The sequence below is a fragment of the Lipotes vexillifer genome, unplaced genomic scaffold (assembly GCF_000442215.2).
Source record: "Lipotes vexillifer unplaced genomic scaffold, Lipotes_vexillifer_v1.1 scaffold208, whole genome shotgun sequence".
NCBI lineage: Eukaryota > Metazoa > Chordata > Mammalia > Artiodactyla > Lipotidae > Lipotes > Lipotes vexillifer.
The window spans coordinates 410,488-432,706 of record NW_006785067.1 but is presented as its reverse complement, the minus strand read 5'-3'; positions in this window follow the sequence as shown (position 1 = coordinate 432,706).

Below are 22,219 nucleotides of genomic sequence, written 5' to 3'. Positions count from 1 at the left end.
ATAGATGCAAAAATCCTCAACAAAATACTAGCAAGCCAAATCCAACAACACATTAAAAGGATCATACACCATGATCAAGTGGGATTTATCCCAGGGATGCGAGGATTCTTCAATATACAAAAATCAATCAATGTGATACACCATATTAACAAATTGAAGAATAAACACCATATGATCATCTCAATACACACAGAAAAAGCTTTTGACAAATTCAACACCCAGTTATGATAAAAACTCTCCAGAAAGTGGGCGTAGAGGAAACCTACCTCAACATAAGAAAGGCCATATATGACAAACCCACAGCAAACATTATCCTCAATGGTGAAAAACTGAAAGCATTTCCTCTAAAATCAGGAACCAGACAAGAGGGCCACTCTCACCACTATTATTCAACATAGTTTTGGAAGTCCTAGCCATGACCATCAGAGAAGAAAAAGAAACAAAAGGAATCCAAATCAGAAAAGAAGAAGTAAAATTGTCACTGTTTGCAGATGACATGATACTATATATAGAAAATCCTAAAGATGCCACCAGAAAACTACCAGTGCTAATCAATGAATTTAGTAAAGTCACAGGATATAAAATTAATACACTGAACTCTCTTGCATTCCTATACACTAACAACAAAAGATCAGAAAAAGAAATTAAGGAAACAATCCCTTTACCACTGCAACAAAAAGAATAAAATACGTAAGAATAAACCTACCTAAGGAGGCAAAAGACCTGTATGCAGGAAACTATAAAATATTGATGAAAGAAATCAAAGATGACACAAACAGATGGAGAGAAATACCATGTTCTTGGATTGGAAGAATCAATATTGTGAAAATGACAATACTACCCAAAGCAATCTACAGATTCAATGCAATCCCTATCAAATTGTTAATGGCATTTTTCACATAACTAGAACAAAAAATTTTACGATTTGTATAGAAACACAAAAGACCTTGAATAGCAAAAGCAATCTTGAGAAAAGAAATCAGAGCTGGAGGAATCAGGCTCTCTGACTTCAGACTATACTACAGGGCTACAGTAATCAAGATAGTATGGTACTAGCACAAAAACAGAATTATAGATCAATGGAACAGGATAGAAAGCCCAGAGATAAACCCATGCAACTATGGACACCTAATCTATGACAGAGGAGGACAGAATATAAAATGGAGCAAAGACAGCCTCTTCAATAAGTGGTGCTGGGAAAATTGGACAGCTACATGTAAAAGAATGAAATTAGAACACTCCCTAACACCATACACAAAAATAAACTCAAAATCAATTAAAGACCTAAATGTAAGACCAGACACTATAAAACTCGTTAGGGAAAACATAGGCAGAACACTCTTTGACATAAATCACAGCAAGATCTTTTTTGACTCACCTCCTAGAATAACAAGAATAAAAATAAACAAATGGGACCTAATGAAACTTCAAAGCTTTTGCCCAGCAAAGGAAACCATAAACAAGACAACTCTCAGGATGGGAGAAAATATTTGCAAACGAAGCAACTGACAAAGTATTAATCTCCAAAATATACAAATAGCTCATGTAGCTCAATATCAGAAAAACAAACAACCCAATCAAAAAATAGGCAGAAGACCTAAATAGACATTTTGCCAAAGAAGACATACAGATGGCTGACAGGCACATGAAAAGATGCTCAGCATCACCAATTATTAGAGAAATGCAAATCAAAACTATAATGAGATATCACCTCACACTGGTTAGAATGGCCATCAACAAAAAGTCTACAAACAATAAATAGTGGATAGGGTGTGGAGAAAAGGGAGCCCTCTTGCACTGTTGGTGGGAATGTAAACTGATACAGCCTCTATGAAGAACAGTATGGAGATTCCTTAACAAACTAAAAATAGAACTACCATGTGACCCAGCAATCCCACTACTGGACATATACCCAGAGAAAACCATAATTCAAAAAGACACATGCACCCCAATGTTCACTGCAGCACAGTTTACAGTAGCCGGAACATGGAAACAACCTAAATGTCCATCAACAGAATAATGGATAAAGAAGATGTGGTGCATATATACAATGGAATATTACTCAGCCATAAAAAGGAATATAATTGGGTCATTCATAGAGACGTGGATGGACCTAGAGACTGTCACACAGAGTGAAATAAGTCAGAAAGAGAAAAACAAATATTGTATATTAACACATATATATAGAATCAGAAAAAAATGGTATAGAGAATCTTATTTACAAAGCAGAAATAAAGACACAGATGTAGAGAACAAACAGATGGATACCAAGGGGGAAGGGGGGGTGTGATGAATTGGGAGATTGAGATTGACATATATACACTACTGATACTATATATAAAATAGATAACTAATGAGAACCTACTGTATAGCACAGGGAACTCTACTCAGTGCTCTGTGGTGACCTAAATGGGAAGGAAATCCAAAAAAGAGGGGATATATTTATACTGATTCACTTTGCTGTACAGTAGAAACTAACACAACATTGTAAAGCAACCATACTCCAACAAAATTTTTTTTAATATGATTCATCTATACACACACACACACACACACACACACACACACACACACATTCTTTTTCAGATTCTTTTCCATTATAGGTTATTACAAGATATTGAGTATAGTTCCCTGTGCTATACAGTAAGTCCTTGTTGTTTACCTGTTTTATATATAGTAATGTGTATATACCAAACTCCTAATTTATCTCCCTCCTTCCCATCCCCTTTGGTAACCATAAATTTGTTTTCTATGTCTCTATTTCTGTTTTGTAAATAAATTCATTTGTATCATATTTTTAGATTCCACATATAAGTGATATCATATGATATTTGTCTTTCTCTGTCAGACTTACTTCACTTAATATGATATTCTTTAGGTGCATCCATGTTGCTGCAAATGGCATTATTTCATTGTTCTTTAAGACTGAATAATATTCTATTGTATATATATACCATCTTCTTTATCCATTCATCTGTTGATGGACATTTAGGTTACTTTCATGTCTTGGCTACTGTAAATAGTGCTGCTATAAACACAGGGGTGCATGTATCTTTTTGAATTAGAGTTTTTGTCTTTTCGGTGTATATGCCCAGGAGTGGGATTGCTGGATCATTGATAACTCTATTTTTAGTTTTTTTAATGAACCTTCATACTGTTCTCCATAGTGGCTGCACCAATTTACATTCCCACAAACAGTGTAGGAGAGTTCCTTTTTCTCCATACCCTCTCCAGCATTTATTACCTGTAGACTTTTTGTTGATGGCCATTCTGACTGGGGTGAGGTGATACTTCATTGTAGTTTTGATTTGCATTTCTCTAAAAAATTAGCGATGTTGAGCATCCTTTCATGTGCCTGTTAGCCATCTATATGTCTTCTTTGGAGAAATGGATATTTAGGTCCTCTGCCTATTTTTTGGTTGGGTTATTATTTTTTTTCACTTACAGATTTTTGTTTATCCCAGTCTCTTTTCCCCTGGTGTATATGGCAAATGCTAGCTTTTGATGACAAAAAGGATCAGTTAAGAATAAATTTGACTCAGTTAACTCATCTCTTCAATTGGGAAACTGAGCATACTACAGATATCACTTTAGTAACATCATTTTTAGCTATATAGAAACTCGTCTTTGTAGTAACATCATTTTTAGCTATATAGAAACTTGTCTTTGTCTTTGTTTTTCTGATATTAAGCTGTTTGAGGTGTTTGTATATTTGGGAACTTAGTCCTGTTTTGGTAGAATCGTTTGCAAATATTTTCTCCTAGTCAGTAGGTTGTCTTTTTTTGTTTATTTATGGCTTCCTTTACTGTGCAAAAGCTTTTAAGTTTAATTAGGTCCCATTTGTTTATTTTTGTTTTTATTTCCATTACTCTAGGAGGTGGATCCAAAAAGATACTGCTGCAATTTATGTCAAAGAGTATTCTGCCTATGTTTTCCTCTAAGAGTTTTATAGTGTCTGGCCTTACATTTAGGTCTTTAATCCATTCTGAGCTTATTTTTGTGTATGCTGTTAGGGAGTGTTCTAATTTCATTCTTTTACATGTAGCATGTCCATTCTTTTACATGTAGCTGTCCATTCTTGTCTCCTCTGTCATAGATTAACTGAACTGCATGGGGTTATTTCTGAGCCTTCTATCCTGTTCCATTGATCTATATGTCTGTTTTTGTGCCAGTACCATACTGTTTTGATTACTGTAGCTTTGTAGTATAGTCTGAAGTCAGGGAGCCTGATTCCTCCAACTCCAATTTTTTTTTTCTCAAGATTGTTTTGGCTATTCTAGGTCTTCTATGTTTCCATACAAATTAAAAAATTTTTTGCTCTAGTTCTGTGAAAAATGCCATTAGTAACTTGATAGGGATTGCACTGAATCTGTAGATTGCCTTGGTAATATGGTCATTTTAACAATATTGACTCTTCTAATCCAAGAACGTGGTATATCTTTCCATCTGTTTGTGTCATCTTCAATTGTCATCCTTCAAAGAAAGGATGTCTTTAAACAGTATATATATTATTTCCATGAAGTCAGTTCTTAGCAGTGAGATCCTGGTCCCCTAGAGTTATAAGTCATTTACATTTTATATTAATAGAAATAACCAAAATTTTTTAAAGTTTGTACCAGTTTTCCCACATCCTCTTCAGCACCTGGTATTCTCATTCATTTAAAACATTTTTTGCCAATCCCACAAGCAAACAAAAAGCATCTTACTGTAGCTTAAATTTATTTTTCACTACTTATTAATGATGTTCATCATATATATATATATATATATTTATATTTATATATATTTATATATTTGTATTTTTTTCAGCAAATTATCTTTCATGTCCTGTTCTGTTTCTTAATGTTTTGGAAGCAGTCTTGATATAAAGATTTTATATATTTAGGTATAACAAACCTTTTTCTGCCTATAGATTTGGTCTTTATTTTGTTTACAGTTTATCTTGTGATACATATGTTTTAAATGTTGTGGCATGAAAGGTGTTTTCTCCACTCCCCTTTCTTTTCTCTCTACATTCCCTTCTCTTGGCTTCATGGGACTGACTCTTTGATTAGATCAAGAATACAAAGACTGTGTTAGAATAAATAATGCATCAAAATTACGTTACAAGAGACTGCCAATATTATCACTGGAAATTTGTCTCAGCTATTTCAGTCTTGATGACTTTAAGCAGTTAAGATCTCCACCAGCAATGCAGAAGAACTGAAGAACCTGAAATTACCTACCCCCAACTCATCTACCCTACCCTATGGATGGAAAAATTAGGTGAAACCGACTGACTGTATGCTGCAGGGTTGCAAGGGTATAAAGAAAGGGAAAGAAATGAGGGGTATGTGACAAAGAAAAGGGAGAGATATCATAAAGATGGGTGTTGTTCTTGTTGTACTAGTAGGAGAAATATAGATACTGATCGACTCTAGCTATTGATTTAACTTAAGGCTAACCACTAAGAGGACATATTACTTCCAAATCATTTAGAGGAATAATGGAACAAAGAGAACTAAATCACACAAAAAGCAGTAAAGAAAAAGGAACACTAAGAAAGCATACAACAGAGAAACCATAAAATATGATTGCAGGAACATGTTCTAGTATATCAGTAACCATGATAAATGGTCATGGGTTAAATTCATGTATTAAAAAAAACAAAGATTCTCATATTGAGGAAATATTACAGCCACATATTCTTTTCCAGAGATCCAAGTATAGAGAGGTTAAAAATAAAGAAAGGCAAAAAGGTATTTAAAGCAATGTTAACAAAAGAATAGCAGAAAGAGTTTTCCATAGTGGCTACACCATTTTGCATTCCCACAAATAGTGTGCAAGGGTTCCAATTTCTCCACATCCTCACTGACAACTGTCTTTTGTTTTTTGATGAAAGCCATCCTGACAGGTGTGAGGTGATCTCATTGTCACTGTGATTTGCATTTTCCTGATGATTAGAGACACTGAGCAGTTTTTCACATACCTGTTGTCCATTTGTACTGTGGCTTTGGAGAAATGTCTGTTCAAGTCCTTAGCCCGTTTTTTAACCAGGTTATTAGGGGGGATTTTTGTTTGTTTGTTTGTTGTTTTATATTTTTTGTTTTGGTATTGATTTGTAGGAGTTCCTTGTATATTTTGGAGAATAATCCCTTATCAGATAAATGATTTCCATATATTTTCTCCCACTTCATAGGTTGCCTTTTCACTCTGTTGATTGTTTCCTTTGCTGGAAAATTTGTTAAGAAGGTAAAACTCATGTTACCTGTTCTTACCACAATAAAAAAATTTTTTTAAACAGCAGGTATAGTAACATTAATATGAGATAAAACAGAATTCAGAATAAAAATTACTAAAGAGGACAAAGATGGATATTTCATATTAATAAAATACAAAATCTATTAAAACTTTGTTAGGGTCCTGGATATTTACGCTCTTAACAACTTAACTGTGACATCAAAATCTTATAAAAATACAAAGAAAAACTGACAGTTCCACAACCACAGTGGGACATTAACGCATGTATCTTTAAAAATTAACAAATAAAGATATAGAGAGGGCTTCCCTGGTGGCGCAGTGGTTGAGAGTCCGCCTGCCGACGCAGGGGACATGGGTTCGCGCCCCCGTTTGGGAAGATCCCACGTGCCGCGGAGCGGCTGGGCCCGTGAGACATGGCTGCTGAGCCTGCGTGTCCGGAGCCTGTGCTCCGCAATGGGAGAGGCCACAACAGTGAGAGGCCTGCGTACTGCAGAAAAAAAAAAAAAAAAAAAAAAAAAAAAAAGATATAGAGAATTTGTAATACAGAATCAAACTGCTTAATCTATAAATTGTTATAGAACTTTGTACCCAACAAACAGAACAACACATGGAACATTTACAAAAATTTACTTTGTATTAGGAAATAGAGGAAATGTTGACAAATTTTCTTTTTTTTTTTTTAAGGATTTACCTATTTTATTTTATTTTATTTTATTTTTTTTAACATCTTTATTGGGGTATAATTGCTTTACAATGGTGTGTTAGTTTCTGCTTTATAACAGAATGGGTCAGTTATACATATATATATGTTCCCATATCTCTTCCCTCTTTGTCTCCCTCCCTCCCACCCTCCCTATCCCAAAGCAAAGTCATACAGATCATATTACATGATTAAAATAAAAATGTTATTGAAATCCAATAAAATAAAGTCCAATTAAAATTTAAAAGTTGATTTCAAAAGGTCAGCGACCTAAAACATAACAACAAAAGGTCAACAGCAGTTCCTGAGTATCAACCAGGAAAACCAAAGTCTTCTAAATAATATTTGGATTAAAGGAGAGATCAAATGGAAGTTGAAAACTATTTAGAAAAGAATGTAGCAACCTATATAGCTAAATGTAGGTGAGATTCCTAAGCAAATGCAAGATCCTCTTAGGAAGTGGGAAAGAGGAAAAGGCAGAGCAGATGACCAGTGGATGAGCATCTCTGCTACACAGCCAAACTGACTCTCAGGAAAAACATGCACTTAGGAAAAAAAACTCTCATAAAAACTAACTAAGCCTCCATCTTTAGAGGTTAAGCAACAACTAAATAAACAAAAGAAAGAATTTAGAAATTAATAAAAATTAAAACAAAAAATTGATGAAACTGACAATAACAAATATATTGGTAAAATTATCAATAAAATCAAAAGCTGATTCTTTAAAAAGACTAATATATAATACAAAATAAAGGTTAGCAAGTTTGATAGAGAAAAAAAGAAAGAGAGAAACCAAATATAAGCAACCGAATAACCAGAAAGGGAATATAACTACAAATATAGGGAGAGAATGTTTTAACTTTAAAAAAAAAAACACTCTCCCAAATTAATATCAATAACTTGAAAATCTAACAGAAATTAATTTAGACTTAAATCAGAATGTTAAAGTGGGACTTCTTTTTAATTGAAGAATAGTTGATTTACAATGTTGTGTTAGTTTCAGGTGTACAGAAAAGTGACTCAATCATACATATATATCTACTCTTTTTCACATTCTTTTCCATTATAGGTTATTACAAGATATTCAGTATAATTCCCTGTGCTATACAGTAGGTCCTTGTTGTTTATCTATTTTATATACAGTAGTGTGTATCTGTTAATCCCAAACTGCTAATTTATCCCTCCCTCTGCCCTTTCCCCTTTGGTAGCCATAAATTTGTTTTCCATGCCTCTGAGTCTATTTCTGTTTTATAAATAAGTTCATTTGTGTCATTTTTTAGACTCCACATATAAGTGAAATCATATATTTGTCTTTCTCTATCTGACTTACTTTACTTAATATGATAATCTCTAGGTCCATCCAAGTTGCTGCAAATGGCATTATTTCATTCTTTTTTTAAGACAGAGTAATATTCCATTGTGTGTGTGTGTGTATGTATGTGTATATATATCTTTATCCATTCAGCGGAAGATTGACATTTAGGTTGCTTCCATGTCTTGGTTATTGTAAATAGTGCTGCTATGAACACTGGTGTGTGTGTATCTTAACGAATTAGAGTATTCATCTTTTCTGGATGTCTGCCCAGGAGTGGGATTGCAGGATCATATGGTAGCTCTATTTTTAGTTTTTTAAGGAACCTCCTTACTGTTCTCCATAGTGACTGCACCAATTTACATTCCCACCAACAGTATAGGAGGGTTCACTTTCTCTACACCCTCTTCAGCACTTATTATTTGTAGACTTTTTGATGATGGCCATTCTGACTGATGTGAGGTAATACCTCATTGTAGTTTTGACCCGCATTTCTCTAATAATTAGCAATGCTGAGCATCTTTTCATGTGCCTGTTGGCCATCTGTATGCCTTCTTTGGAGAAGTATCTATTTAGTTCTTCTGTTCATTTTTTGATTGAGTTGTTTTTGTTTTTGTTTTTGTTTTTTGATATTGAGCTGTATGAGCCGTTTATATATTTTGGAAATTAATCCCTTGTCAGTCACATCACGTGCAGATATTTTCCTCCATTCTGTAGGTTGTCTTTTTGTTTTATTTATAGCTTCTTTTACTGTGCCAAAGCTTTTCAGTTTAATTAGGTCCCATTTGTTTATTTTTGCTTTTATCTAAAGTGGGACATTTCTGTTACAGTTTTGGCAGAGGCTCCAAGAGGCATAAACTAAAAGAACAGGGGCAAATACTCCCAATCTCCAAAGTGAGATGCTGACTGATCTGTGCAGATCCTGTAATGTGTTTCCTATCTGCAGCCTACTACCCAAGAAAGGCTGAAAAAGGGTTGAAGTTGTTGGAAATTAAAGGGCGTTGGCTCACTGGCAGTTCCTACTCCCCCCATGGGGGAACGTGTGTCCCCTGCAGTCTAGGACACACAATGCACTGCTACCTAACTCACATGGAAAGCAAAGCTGGAAAGTTGCTGCTTTCCAATTTACCAATGGCAGATTAAAGATTCATGATTCCTGGAAACCTGCATTGAGAAAGTCACGATGGAGTCATCTCAAAAGGGATTCTGTCCGTGTTAGTTTCCTAGAGCTGCTATAACGAAGTAATACAAATAGAGTTCCTAAAATACAGATTATTCTCTCCCAGCTCTGGAGGCTGCAAGGCTGAAATCAAGGTATCGGCAGGACCATGCCCTCTCTGAGTCTATACATAGAATCCTTCTCTTAGCTTCTGGTGGTGGCTGTCAGTCCCTGGCACTCCTTAAGTTGCAGCTGCATCCCTCTAACTTCTGCCTCTGTTATGACATGGTGTTCTTTCTGTGTGTCTCTGTCTTCTCCTCCTATAAGGACACCAGTCATATTGGATAAGGGTCCACTCTAATGAAATCATCTTAAGTGAATTACATTTACAAAGATCTTTTTTCCAAATAAGGTCACATTCGCAAGTGTCAGGGGCTGGGACTTCAATATATCTTTTAGGGGAACACAGTTCAACCCACAACAAACACCACCTAAGAGATTATTTGCCAGGAAAAGAAAGAGATTTAAGAGGTCATGTGACCAGCTGAAGGCAAGATTCTGCCTGAATCAAGAGAGGTATACCAGATGCAGTGGCAACTCTGGAGAACACACAGAGCACCTCCAGGGCAAAGAGTTTGATTTAAACAACTCCCTCAACAGAGGAACTCAGTGTCAGATTGCCGCTGTGTCCTTCAAGTATAACTCTCCTGGCCCCATCTCTCCTCCACTTTGCAGGAGCCAAAACCACATGGGAATTAGGAGTAGAGGAAGAGAAGAACAAGGCAGGGGAACTAGAAAAGCCATCAGCCCTCCCTTGGTCCTGCAGGTTGACTGAAGGAGGCCTAAGTCAGGGAGAAACCAAGCTTTGATTTGGACTGAGGCCCAGCATTTGTTTGTCTTTTAATTACTACAACAGGCATGACACATTCATTCCAAAATGAAACTCTTCTTGTAACTGAAAGGGAAAAGATTCCTAAGAGGGAATGGTAAAAATATGGGGCCAGGGGCAGGGAAAAACTAGATCCACAGAATGGGTTTAGATGGGAGCATTTGGAATGATAATGTTGGTTTTCATTATAACCAATGAGTCCCAATTTTAAATAATCTGGCAATGTAAGCTATGTTACCAAATTGGTCAAAAGGAAGTTGAGATCCTGTAGAGCTTTATAATCCTAGAAGAAACTGAAAAAGTTTCCAAAGAATTGGCTCATGTACTGCATGTTTTTAAAAGAAAAATTAAAAGCAAATTCTCCTTAACTGTGAAAAATGAAAGTGCTGAGATATTAATGGTGAGTAGTAACATAAAAGACATAGAGTGCCTTAAATTTGAGGTTGACTCAATGAGTAACCTCCCCAGTCTGTAAGGATAATATTGTGACACTTAAACATCAATGGAGATTACACAGCCTTTGATTTCACACAAGTAAAACACTCACTCTAGAGCCTTCCAATAATCCATTCATTTATTCAGTTAGCACATTTCTCTCTCACAGAGCCCAAGCTGCTTCAACTCTTTTACTAGTATGTTTATGAAAACAAACATAACCTATGCTAAGATGGTTAGATAGGAAGATTAAAGAATTCTGGCCTAAGAGAGTTTGACAACCAAGTTCTACATCTATAAACAAACAACAGTTCAGTCCCTAATGCCACACAAATGAATCTGGAGCAGAAAAAGGAAGCCAGTTTGATGTCCACTGTGGAGTTGCTGTGTAGAAACTCATTTCTCACTCATATACTATACGCTTTAATTATAAAAAGCATAAAGTGATTGAAATAAGTTTAAAGGGCAATATATTCACACTCAAACAAGAGTATGAGAAACTCTGCCAGTATTCATAACCACGCTTGTACTTCTTAGGTCCCTACAGGAATACTGAAGATCGATTCCAATACTTCCTCTAGATGAACTCAGGTTGGTAGCCTGGAACCTTATCAAAAGAGCCACGTGGCACCAACATGTTTCCTAGAAGTGCTCTCACTTCCTAGTGGATGTATTTCATTATAACCCAGGATCCATCAATGATTCAGAGTACTGTGGTTTTGAAATGATTAATATGTAAGGGTTGTAATAATGTGAGTCATATGAAGGGGAAAAGATGTGAGGAAATAAAAACATTATAGGAAAGTACACCACAAATCTGTGAACATGGTTAGTCATGAATAAGAGAGTATATAGAGTACACAACCCTGGTCATTCACATTTTCTCCTAATCTGGCAAATGCAGATTCCTAATCTCAGAGGATACATGTAATGAATCACAAATGAATATCATCATGGATTTTACTTTGCATTATTCACTCAACAGACATTTATTGAATTCCAAATATGTGCCAGGAATTGTGCTAGGTGCAAATTGAACAGAGAGATGGAAAGGTGATAGATAGATAGGTAGGTAAGTAGATAGATAGATAGATAGATAGGCAGATAGACAGATAGTCCTGACGCTCAAAGAACGCCCAATTCAGGAAAAGCATCAGACAAGCAAACATGTTTTACTGACTAAAAGCCCAAACACATAACCAAGTATTCTGGGCCAGAACATGGATTTTGCATTACACTATTTTTTTTTTTTTGTGGAACGTGGGCCTCTCACTGTTGTGGCCTCTCCCGTTGCGGAGCACAGGCTCCGGACGCGCAGGCTCAGCAGCCATGGCTCACGGGCCTAGCCGCTCTGTGGCATGTGGGATCTTCCCAGACCAGGGCACGAACCCACGTCCCCTGCATCGGCAGGCAGACTCTCAACCACTGCGCCACCAGGGAAGCCCCAGAACATGGATTCTGAAACTCTCCCAGGTAATTTACATGCCCACACCATTGAACTGGATTAGCTCTTGATACATTTATAGCACTCAGTGTCAATTTTTTCCCCTGAAGCACAAAATAATATCAAGTTCTTAAGTTCCTCAGGGACTACTTACTGCAAGTCGGTAATGTGAATTTAAAATATTCCCTGATTTTATTTGCCTCTAAAATAACAGGATATGAGAAAAAAACACATCTTTTATAAAAGTTCTTTGGCATAGTTAAAACGGCAAATTTCTAGGCAAATACATTCAACTCTTTACATGTCCAAGACCCTAGATTACTGAACAGCATGATGAGTTATGTTTCCTTTTTCAAAGCTGGTACCTAGAACATTGCAATTTATCCCCAACTTAGGGGCCTCTGCAACTAAGATCACTTAGAGCAAGAACTGTATCTTTATTCAACATGGTAGACCCTGCAGCACTTAGTACATGTCTGTCTTACTTAGAATAGGTACTGGGCAAATATTGGTTGCATTGAGTAGTACTAAGAGATCATATGACTATGTCAATTAAAATGATATTTCACAGATTTTTTAAGAACTGGCTCTTCAGGGTTTCCATTTCTTTTATTCATTTGTTTGTACCTTCCTTTGTTAATATATTAATTCATTCAATCCACTGAGTGAGTACCTATTGCATGCAAAGTGAAGTGCTGTGCATTGTGAAGGAAACAAAGACAAGTCATACAGGGATCATGTCCTTAAGAAGTCCATAGTTTAATAACACATCTGTAGCATTTACATAAATACTTCAAACACAGGACACACCTCAATGTCACATGAAAGGCAGACACTTGTGCTGACTATATGGTAGCTACTGACCACACGTGGCCATTGAGCACTTGAAGTTTGGCTTGTATAAGTTGAGATGTGCAGTAAGTGTAAAGTACACATCAGACTATGAAGACTTAATATGAAAAAAGCAATGTAAAATAGCTCATTAAATAGTTTATATTGATTACATGTTGAAATTATAATATTTGCATCAATAAAATATTTAAAGTATTAAAATTAAATAAAATATTTAATTAAATAAAATATTTAAATTACTCAGACCTGTTTCTCTTCAACATTTTAATGTGGCTACCAGAAAATGGAAAATTACTTATGTAGCTCGTATTATACTTCTATTGGACAGTGCTAACACAGATAAGGGAGTATAGATGTTTAGAAATCTTAGCAATTATTTTCAGCATTGAGGCGGTGGGGGCAGGGAATCAAAGGAGACTTAATGGAGGAGATGGCATTTGAGCTGAGCTACTTTCACGAGCTTAGACCCATATGAGAAGTGCAGGTAGAGGTTTCAGGAGGAACAACCTTGAGCTAGACGTTATCCACAACCACTTCCAACAACTGATCAAGATCTAGCTTTGTACTGCTTGAGGGACTCCAGTTGATTACAACATACTTACTTCCCATCTTCCAATTATTTGTATGTATTCATCTTCAAAGCGTTCTCATTAAGTCTCATTTTCACATTTGTTTTTTATAGTATCACCATAGACTCTATGGTCTAGAGTATTCCCTCCATTTAATGATGAAAAAACAACATTTAGGAGATTATTGGTAAAACAGGTCACAAAGCCAGTACGTGGTGGAAATAAGATTAGAACACAACAGTTCAGATTAGTTTTCCTTAGGCTCTTTCTCATATATCATACTGCCTTCCTCTCAAAGGATCCCTCTCTCTGAAGCAGTCTTGTAACCAATCCAATATCCTAGGAGTCCTCCAGGTGGAGTCCATTTTGGGCCCAAGCACCTGCTGTGAACCCCTGAGATAGGGCCAGCTACTACAGTGGCCCCAGCTACCCTGAGACAAACCCAAGCTGCAGGTCCAAGGCAACTATTACCAAGAAATAAGAGAAGGAAAATGTCTTTAACTGCCTGCTGCGTACAAAGCACTGTGCTTGGTACTTTGTATACCCTATCTCATTTACATTTTGCAGCAACCTTTGGGAATAAAATATTATTAAACTGTTTCAGGATTGGAGATTTCCTGCAACACCTCATATTGCTGACACTAACTGATAATCCACTACCCTCAAGATCTCACTCTGTTTTCCTAGGCTCATGAAATCCTCCTGGCAAATAATCCTCAGAATCTCCTCGGGATTAATACCTACGAAGTCTATAGTTTCATAGTCTAAAATGGTAGTAACTACCTCATCCATTTAAATGCATAAAAATATCATCCATTTAAATGCATAAAAATATCATCACCTTACATTTACCAACCGTTAACTATGAACCAAGCAATATATCAAGGATTTTCTGTACCCACATAACCACACCACGAGGAAGGTTCAATTATTTTTACCATTTTATAGATAAGCAGACAGTTGAAAAAGGTTAGGTGACTTGCTCAAGCTCAGGCAATGGTAAGTGGCAGAACTGGGATTCAAACGCTTGACCATCTGTCTCCAAAGCCCAAGTTCTTTCCCACTGTATTATGCTGATTCCTTCCCATTATTCTGCAATACCCTGAGGAAACTGAGAGCCACTGAAAAGGACCACAGAATCCATACTAAGTAGATAAATCTGCAGGAATGCCACTCCACAGAATAAAGAGAGTTGAACAGCTGGTTTATATCATCATCCTCTCACAACATTTTAGTAGGCAAAGTGGAACTGAAGAGCCTTTGCTCCTTACTAGAATGGTTTGTTGATCTGTCCCTTACAACCCAAGGACTGTGGAATGAGACTTCCTAATTTTGCCTTAAAGCTTGGTCTGAAGACTATTTGCAACCATATAGATAGGACTCTCAGTGTATGCTCATCTACATATAAAGAAACCAAGTAACTAGCTGCAGATGACACCACAGGTTAGTGACAAAAGAATGATTAGAATTTTCAGCCCCGACGTTAGTGGCCTGTTGCCCAGCCTACAGTACAATATTACTTCCCCAGAGATCAGAAGGCAGTACCTCTGTTTCTGATCCACCATATGCTAGACAATCCTGACAATCTACTGTGGTTTCATGCCCCAACTGTTCTTATATTACCATCGACCCTGATGATTGCATAGGGAATGAATTTTGTGGTAATGACATGTTCCAGACCTAGGAGAGGATAAGTAATTCACACCACCCCCATATGTGGGTTCTGGCTTCATAGGATAGCAGGGGAATTATCAGACTTTATATGATTTTACACGTGTTTCTGCTGACTCAGAAATGGACATAAAATATAGAATAGCATGCTGGGACATAGCAGAGTTTTTGAAACTCCCTCGGGGAGTCTTTGTTCCTAAATCAATGACTGGATGCTACATGCTCACGTGCAAGTGTATGCTTGTGTATGTGTGTACAAAATGCACTGGTTTGGGTTACAGAATAAGTCATTTGGAAATCACTCTAGGATAATCCCATGTAATTGCTAATGTGATATTAAAATAGTGCTGATTTCATAATGCTTTTTATTTGACTTAACTTTCTCATACCATTATGCTTTAAAAAAATAAAGCCCTAGTGAAATTTATGGCCATACTTGGCTTCTTTCCCTGTGTCTGTGATGCACATAACACTGCAATTTACATTTACCTGATCTTCCATGAAGCTAGACATTTACCAGTACATCAACAGACCTTTCTCAGTAAATAGATGATAGATATTACTTAAACCCTTCTTCTAGAAGAACTATAATAATAATTGCTTTAATAAGGATAGCTTACGTTTACTGAGCACTTACCAGATACCAAGCACTGTGAGAGGCACTTTACAGGATCCTCAAAAAAACCTTATAATCTGGATGTCATTAATAGCCACATATCACTAATAAAGAAATAGAGACCTTATAAGTAGTAGTACCAGCTGACAAAATCAAGCTCTCTAACTCCAGAGAATATGCTTTAAATCACTAGGCAAAATTTTCAAGACAGTCATGGCCATGTTATTTAGTCTCTTAGAAACAGATAAAAGGGGAACTGGATTTCTGGACTTAAAATGTATTAAAATAAAGTTGCAAGAATAATTCCTATTTGGGCATGAGCTATGCTCCATCTTGAAGATCCAAAACTGCAATACACTCTGATGTGATGCACACAGCTGCAAGCCTCCAAGACACAAAACACTGAGAACCATCATTGAGACATCTCAATTAAAGGCTCAGATCTTACATCATATGCTAAAGAGGCCACTACTGCCCTATAAATCATGTCTGAAGAAGTCTATCAGCTGCACATGTCCCACACAACCTGACACAATCCTGCACAATCTGATTTGTTTGCACACAGGAGTAAAATATAGCAAACAAAAGCACATACACCAAAAGTTAGGGTCATCGAATTAAAACACACTCTGTCGGGGACTGGTTCAAGATGGCAGACTAGAAGGACGTGCTCTCAATTCCTCTTGTGAGAACACCAGAATCACAGCTAACTGCTGAACAATCATTGACAGGAAGACACTGGAACTCACCAAAAAAGATACCCCACATCTAAAGACAAAGGAGAAGCCAAATGAGATGGTAGGAGGGGTGCAATGACAATAAAATCAAATCCAATAACTGCTGGGTAGGTGACTCACAAACTAGAGAACACTTATACCACAGAAGTCCACCCACTGGACTGAAGGTTCTGAGCTCCATGTCAGGCTTCCCAACCAGGGGGTCTGGCAACAGGAGGAGGAATTCCTAGAGAATCAGACTTTGAAGGCTAGCGGGATTTGATTACAAGACTTTGACAGGACTGGGGGAAACAGACTCCACTCTTGGAGGGTACACACAAAGTAGTGTGCTGGCATCGGGATCGAGGGGAAGGACCAGTGACCCCATAGGAGACTGAACCAGACCTACCTGCTGGTGTTGGAGGGTCTTCTGCAGATGTGGGGGATGGCTGTGGCTCACTGTGAGGACAAGTCACTGGCAGCAGAAGTTCTGGAAGTACTCCTTGGAGTGAGGCCTCCCAGAGTCTCCCATTAGCCCCACCAAAAAGCACAGGTAGGCTCCAGTGTTGGGTTGCCTCAGGCCAAACAACCAACAGGGAGGGAACCCAGCCCCACCAATCAGCAGTCAAGCGGATTCAAGTTTTACTGAGCTCCGCCCACCAGAGCAACACCCAGCTCTACCCACCACCAGTCCCTCCCATCAGGAAACTTGCACAAGCCTCTTAGATAGCCTCATCCACCAGAGGACACACAGCAGAAGCAAGAAGAACTACAATCCTGCAGCCTGTGGAACGAAAACCACATTCACAGAAAGATAGACAAGATGAGAAGACAGAGGGCTCTGTACCAGATGAAGGAACAAGATAAAACATCAGAAGAACAGCTAAATGAAAGGGACATAGGCAACCTTGCAGAAAAAGAATTCAGAATAATGATAGTGAAGATGATCCAGGACCTCGGAAAAACAATGGAGGCAAAGATAGAGAAGATGCAAGAAATGTTTAACAAATATCTAGAAGAATTAAAGAACAAACAAACAGAGATGAAAAATACAATAACTGAAATGAAAAATACACTAGAAGGAATCAATAGCAGAATAACTGAGGCAGAAGAACGGATAAGTGACCTGGAAGACAGAATGGTGGAATTCACTGCTGTAGAACAGAATAAAGAAAAAAGAATGAAAAGAAATGAAGACAGCCTAAGAGACCTCTGGGACAACATTAAACGTAACAACATTCACATTATAGGGGTCCCAGAAGGAGAAGAGAGAGAGAAAGGACCCGAGAAAATATTTGAAGAGATTATAGTCGAAAACTTCCCTAACATGGGAAAGGAAATAGCCACCCAAGTCCAGGAAGCACACAGAGTCCTAGGCAGGATAAACCTAAGGAGAAACACACTGAGACACATAGTAATCAAATTGGCTATTAAACACAAAGAAAAATTATTGAAAGCAGCAAGGGAAAAACGACAAATAACATACAAGGGAACTCCCATAAGATTAACAACTGATTTCTAGGCAGAAACTCTACAAGCCAGCAGGGAGTGGCATGATATACTTAAAGTGATGAAAGGGAAGAAACTACAACGAAGATTACTCTACCCAGCAAGGATCTCATTTAGATTAGATCGAGAAGTCAAAAGCTTTACAGACAAGCAAAAGCTAAGAGAATTCAGCACCACCAAACCAGCTCAACAACAAATGCGAAAGGAACTTCTCTAAGTGGGAAACACAAAAGAAGAAAAGGACCTACAAAAACAAACCCAAAACAATTAAGAAAATGGTAATAGGAACATACTTATTGACAATTACCTTAAACGTGAATGGATTAAATGCTCCAACCAAAAGACACAGGCTTGCTGAATGGATACAAAAACAAGACCCATATATATGCTGTCTACAAGACACCCACTTCAGATCTAGGGACACATACACACTGAAAGTGAGGGGATGGAAAAAGATATTCCAGGCAAATGGAAATCAAAAGAAAGCTGGAGTAGCAATATTCATATCAGATAAAATAGCCTTTAAAATAAAAACTTTCATAAGAGACAAGGAAGGATATTACACAATGATCAAGGGATCAACCCAGGAAGAACATATAACAATCATAAATACATATGCTCCCAACATAGGAGCACCTCAATACATAAGGCAACTGCTAACAGCTATAAAAGAGGAAATAGACAGTAAAACAATAATAGTGGGGGACATTAACACCTCACTTACACCAATGGACAGATCATCCAAGCAGAAAATTAATAAGGAAACACAAGCTTTAAATGACACAATAGACCACATAGATTTAATTGATATTTATAGGACATTCCATCCAAAAACAGCAGATGACACTTTCTTCTCAAGTATGCAAGGAACATTCGCCAGGACAGATCACATCTTGGGTCACAAATCAAGCCTCAGTAAATTTAAGAAAATTGAAATAATATCAAGCACCTATTCTGACCACAATGCTATGGGATTAGAAATCAGTTACAGGGAAAAAAACGTACAAAACACAAAAACATGAGGCTAAACAGTACGTTACTAAATAACAAAGAGATCACTGAAGAAATCAAAGAGGAAATAAAAAAATACCTAGAGCAAATGACAATAAAAATTCGACAATCCAAAACCTGTGGGATGCAGCAAAAGCAGCTCTAAGAGGGAAGTGTATAGCAATAGACACCTACCTCAAGAAACAAGAAAAATCTCAAATAAACAATCTAACCTTAAACCTAAAGGAACTAGAGAAAGAAGAACAAACAAAACCCAAAGTTAGCAGAAGGAAAGAAATCATAAAGATCAGAGAAGAAATAAATGAAATAGAAACAAAGAAAACAATAGCAAAGATCAATAAAACTAAAAGCTGGTTGAGAAGATAAACAAAATTGATAAACCATTAGCCAGACTCATCACGAAAAAGAGGGAGAGGACTCAAATCAATAAAATTAGAAATGAAAAAGAAGTTACAACAGACACTGCAGAAATGCAAAGCATCCTAAGAGACTACTACAAGCAGCTCCATGCCAATAAAATGGACAACCTGGAAGAAATGGACAAATTCTTAGAGACATATAACCTTTCAAGACTGAACCAGGAAGAAATAGAAAATATGAACAGACCAATCACAAGTAATGAAATTGAAACTGTGATTAAAAATCTTCCAACAAACAGAAGTCCAGGACCAGATGGCTTCATAGGCGAATTCTATCAAACATTTAGAGAAGAGGTAACACCCATCCTTCTCAAACTCTTCCAAAAAATTGCAGAGGAAGAAACACTCCCAAACTCATTCTATGAAGCCACCATCACCCTGATACCAAAACCAGACAAAGATGTCACAAAGAAAGAAAACTACAGGCCAATATCACTGATGAACATAGATGCAAAAATCCTCAACAAAATACATGCAAACAGAATCCAACAACACATTAAAAGGATCAAATACCATGATTAAGTGGGATTTATCCCAGGGATGCAAGGATTCTTCAAGATACACAAATCAAACAATGTGATACCCCATATTAACAAAATGAAGAATAAAAACCATATGATCATCTCAATATATGCAGAAAAAGCTTCTGACAAAATTCAACACTCATTTATGATAAAAACTCTCCACTAAGTAGGCATAGAGGGAACCTACCTCAACATAATAAAGGCCATATACGACAAACCCACAGCAAACATCATTCTCAATGGTGAAAAACTGAAAGCATTTCCTCTAAGATCAGGAACAAGACAAGGATGTCCACTCTCTCCACTATTATTCAACAGAGTTTTAGAAGTCCTCATTAATCAACAGCAACCAGAGAAGAAAAAGAAATAAAAGGAATACAAATTGGAAAAGAAGTAAAACTGTCACTGTTTGCAGATGACATGATACTATACATAGAGAATCCTAAAGATGCCACCAGAAAACTAGTACAGCTAATCAATGAATTTGGTAAAGTTGCAGAATACAAAATTAAAGCACAAAAATCTCTTGCATTCCTATACACTAATGATGATAAATCTGAAAGGGAAATTAAGGAAACACTCCCATTTATCATTGCAACAAAAACAATAAAATACCTAGGAATAAACCTACCTAAGGAGACAAAAGACCTGTTTGCAGAAGACTATAAGTCACTGATGAGAGAAATTAAAGATGATAAAAACAGGTGGAGAGATATACCATGTTCTTGGATTGGAAGAATCAATATTGTGAAAATGACTATAGTACCCAAAGCAATCTACAGATTCAATGCAATCCCTATCAAATTACCAATGGCATTTTTTACAGAACTAGAAGAAAAAGTCTTAAAATTTGTATGGAGACACAAAGGACCCCGGATAGACAAAGCAGTCTTGAAGGCAAAAAACAGAGCTGGAACAATCAGACTCCCTGACTTCAGACCATACTACAGAGCTACAGTAATCAAGACAGCATGGTACTGGCACAAAAACAGAAATATAGATCAATGGAACAAGACAGAAAGCCCAGAGGTAAACCCACGCACCTATGGTCAACTAATCTATGACAAAGGAGGCAAGGATATACAATGGAGTAAAGACAGTCTCTTCAATAAGTGGTGCTGGGAAAACTGGACAGCTACATGTAAAAGAATGAAATTAGAACACTCCCTAACACCATACACAAAAATAAACTCAAAAGGGATTAGAGACCTAAATGTAAGACCAGACACTATAAAACTCTTAGAGGAAAACATAGGAAGAACACTCTTCGACATAAATCACAGCTAGATCTTTTTTTTTTTTTTTTTTTTTTTTGCGGTACGCGGGCCTCTCACTGTTGTGGTCTCTCCCGTTGTGGAGCACAGGCTCCGGATGTGCAGGCTCAGTGGCCATGGCTCACAGGCCCAGCCGCTCCATGGCATGTGGGATCTTCCCAGACTGGGGCACGAACCCATGTCCCCTGCATCAGCAGGCGGACTCTCAACCACTGTGCCACCAGGGAAGCCCAGCAAGATCTTTTTTGATCCACCTCCTAGAGTAATGGAAAATAAAAACAAAAATAAACAAATGGGACCTAATGAAACTTCAAAGTTTTTGCACAGCAAAGGAAACCATAAACAAGACGAAAAGACAACCCTCAGAATGGGAGAAAGTATTTGCAAATGAATCAACAGACAGAGGAGTAATCTCCAAAATATAAAAACAGCTCACACAGCTCAATATTAAAAAAAGAAACAACCCAATCCAAAAATGGGCAGAAGACCTAAATAGACATTTCTCCAAAGAAGACATACAGATGGCCAAGAAGCATATGAAAAGCTGCTCAACCTCACTAATTATTAGAGAAATGCAGATCAAAACTATAATGAGGTATCACCTCACACCAGTTAGAATGGGCATCATCAGAAAATCTACAAACAACAAATGCTGGAGAGGGTGTGGAGAAAAGGGAACCCTCTTGCACTGTTGGTGGGAATGTAATTTGATACAGCTACTACAGAGAACAGTATGGAGGTTCCTTAAAAAAACTAAAAATAGAATTATCATATGACCCAGCAATCCCACTACTGGGCATATTCCCAGAGAAAACCATCATTCAAAAAGACACATGCGGGGCTTCCCTGGTGGCGCAGTGGTTGGGAGTCCGCCTGCCG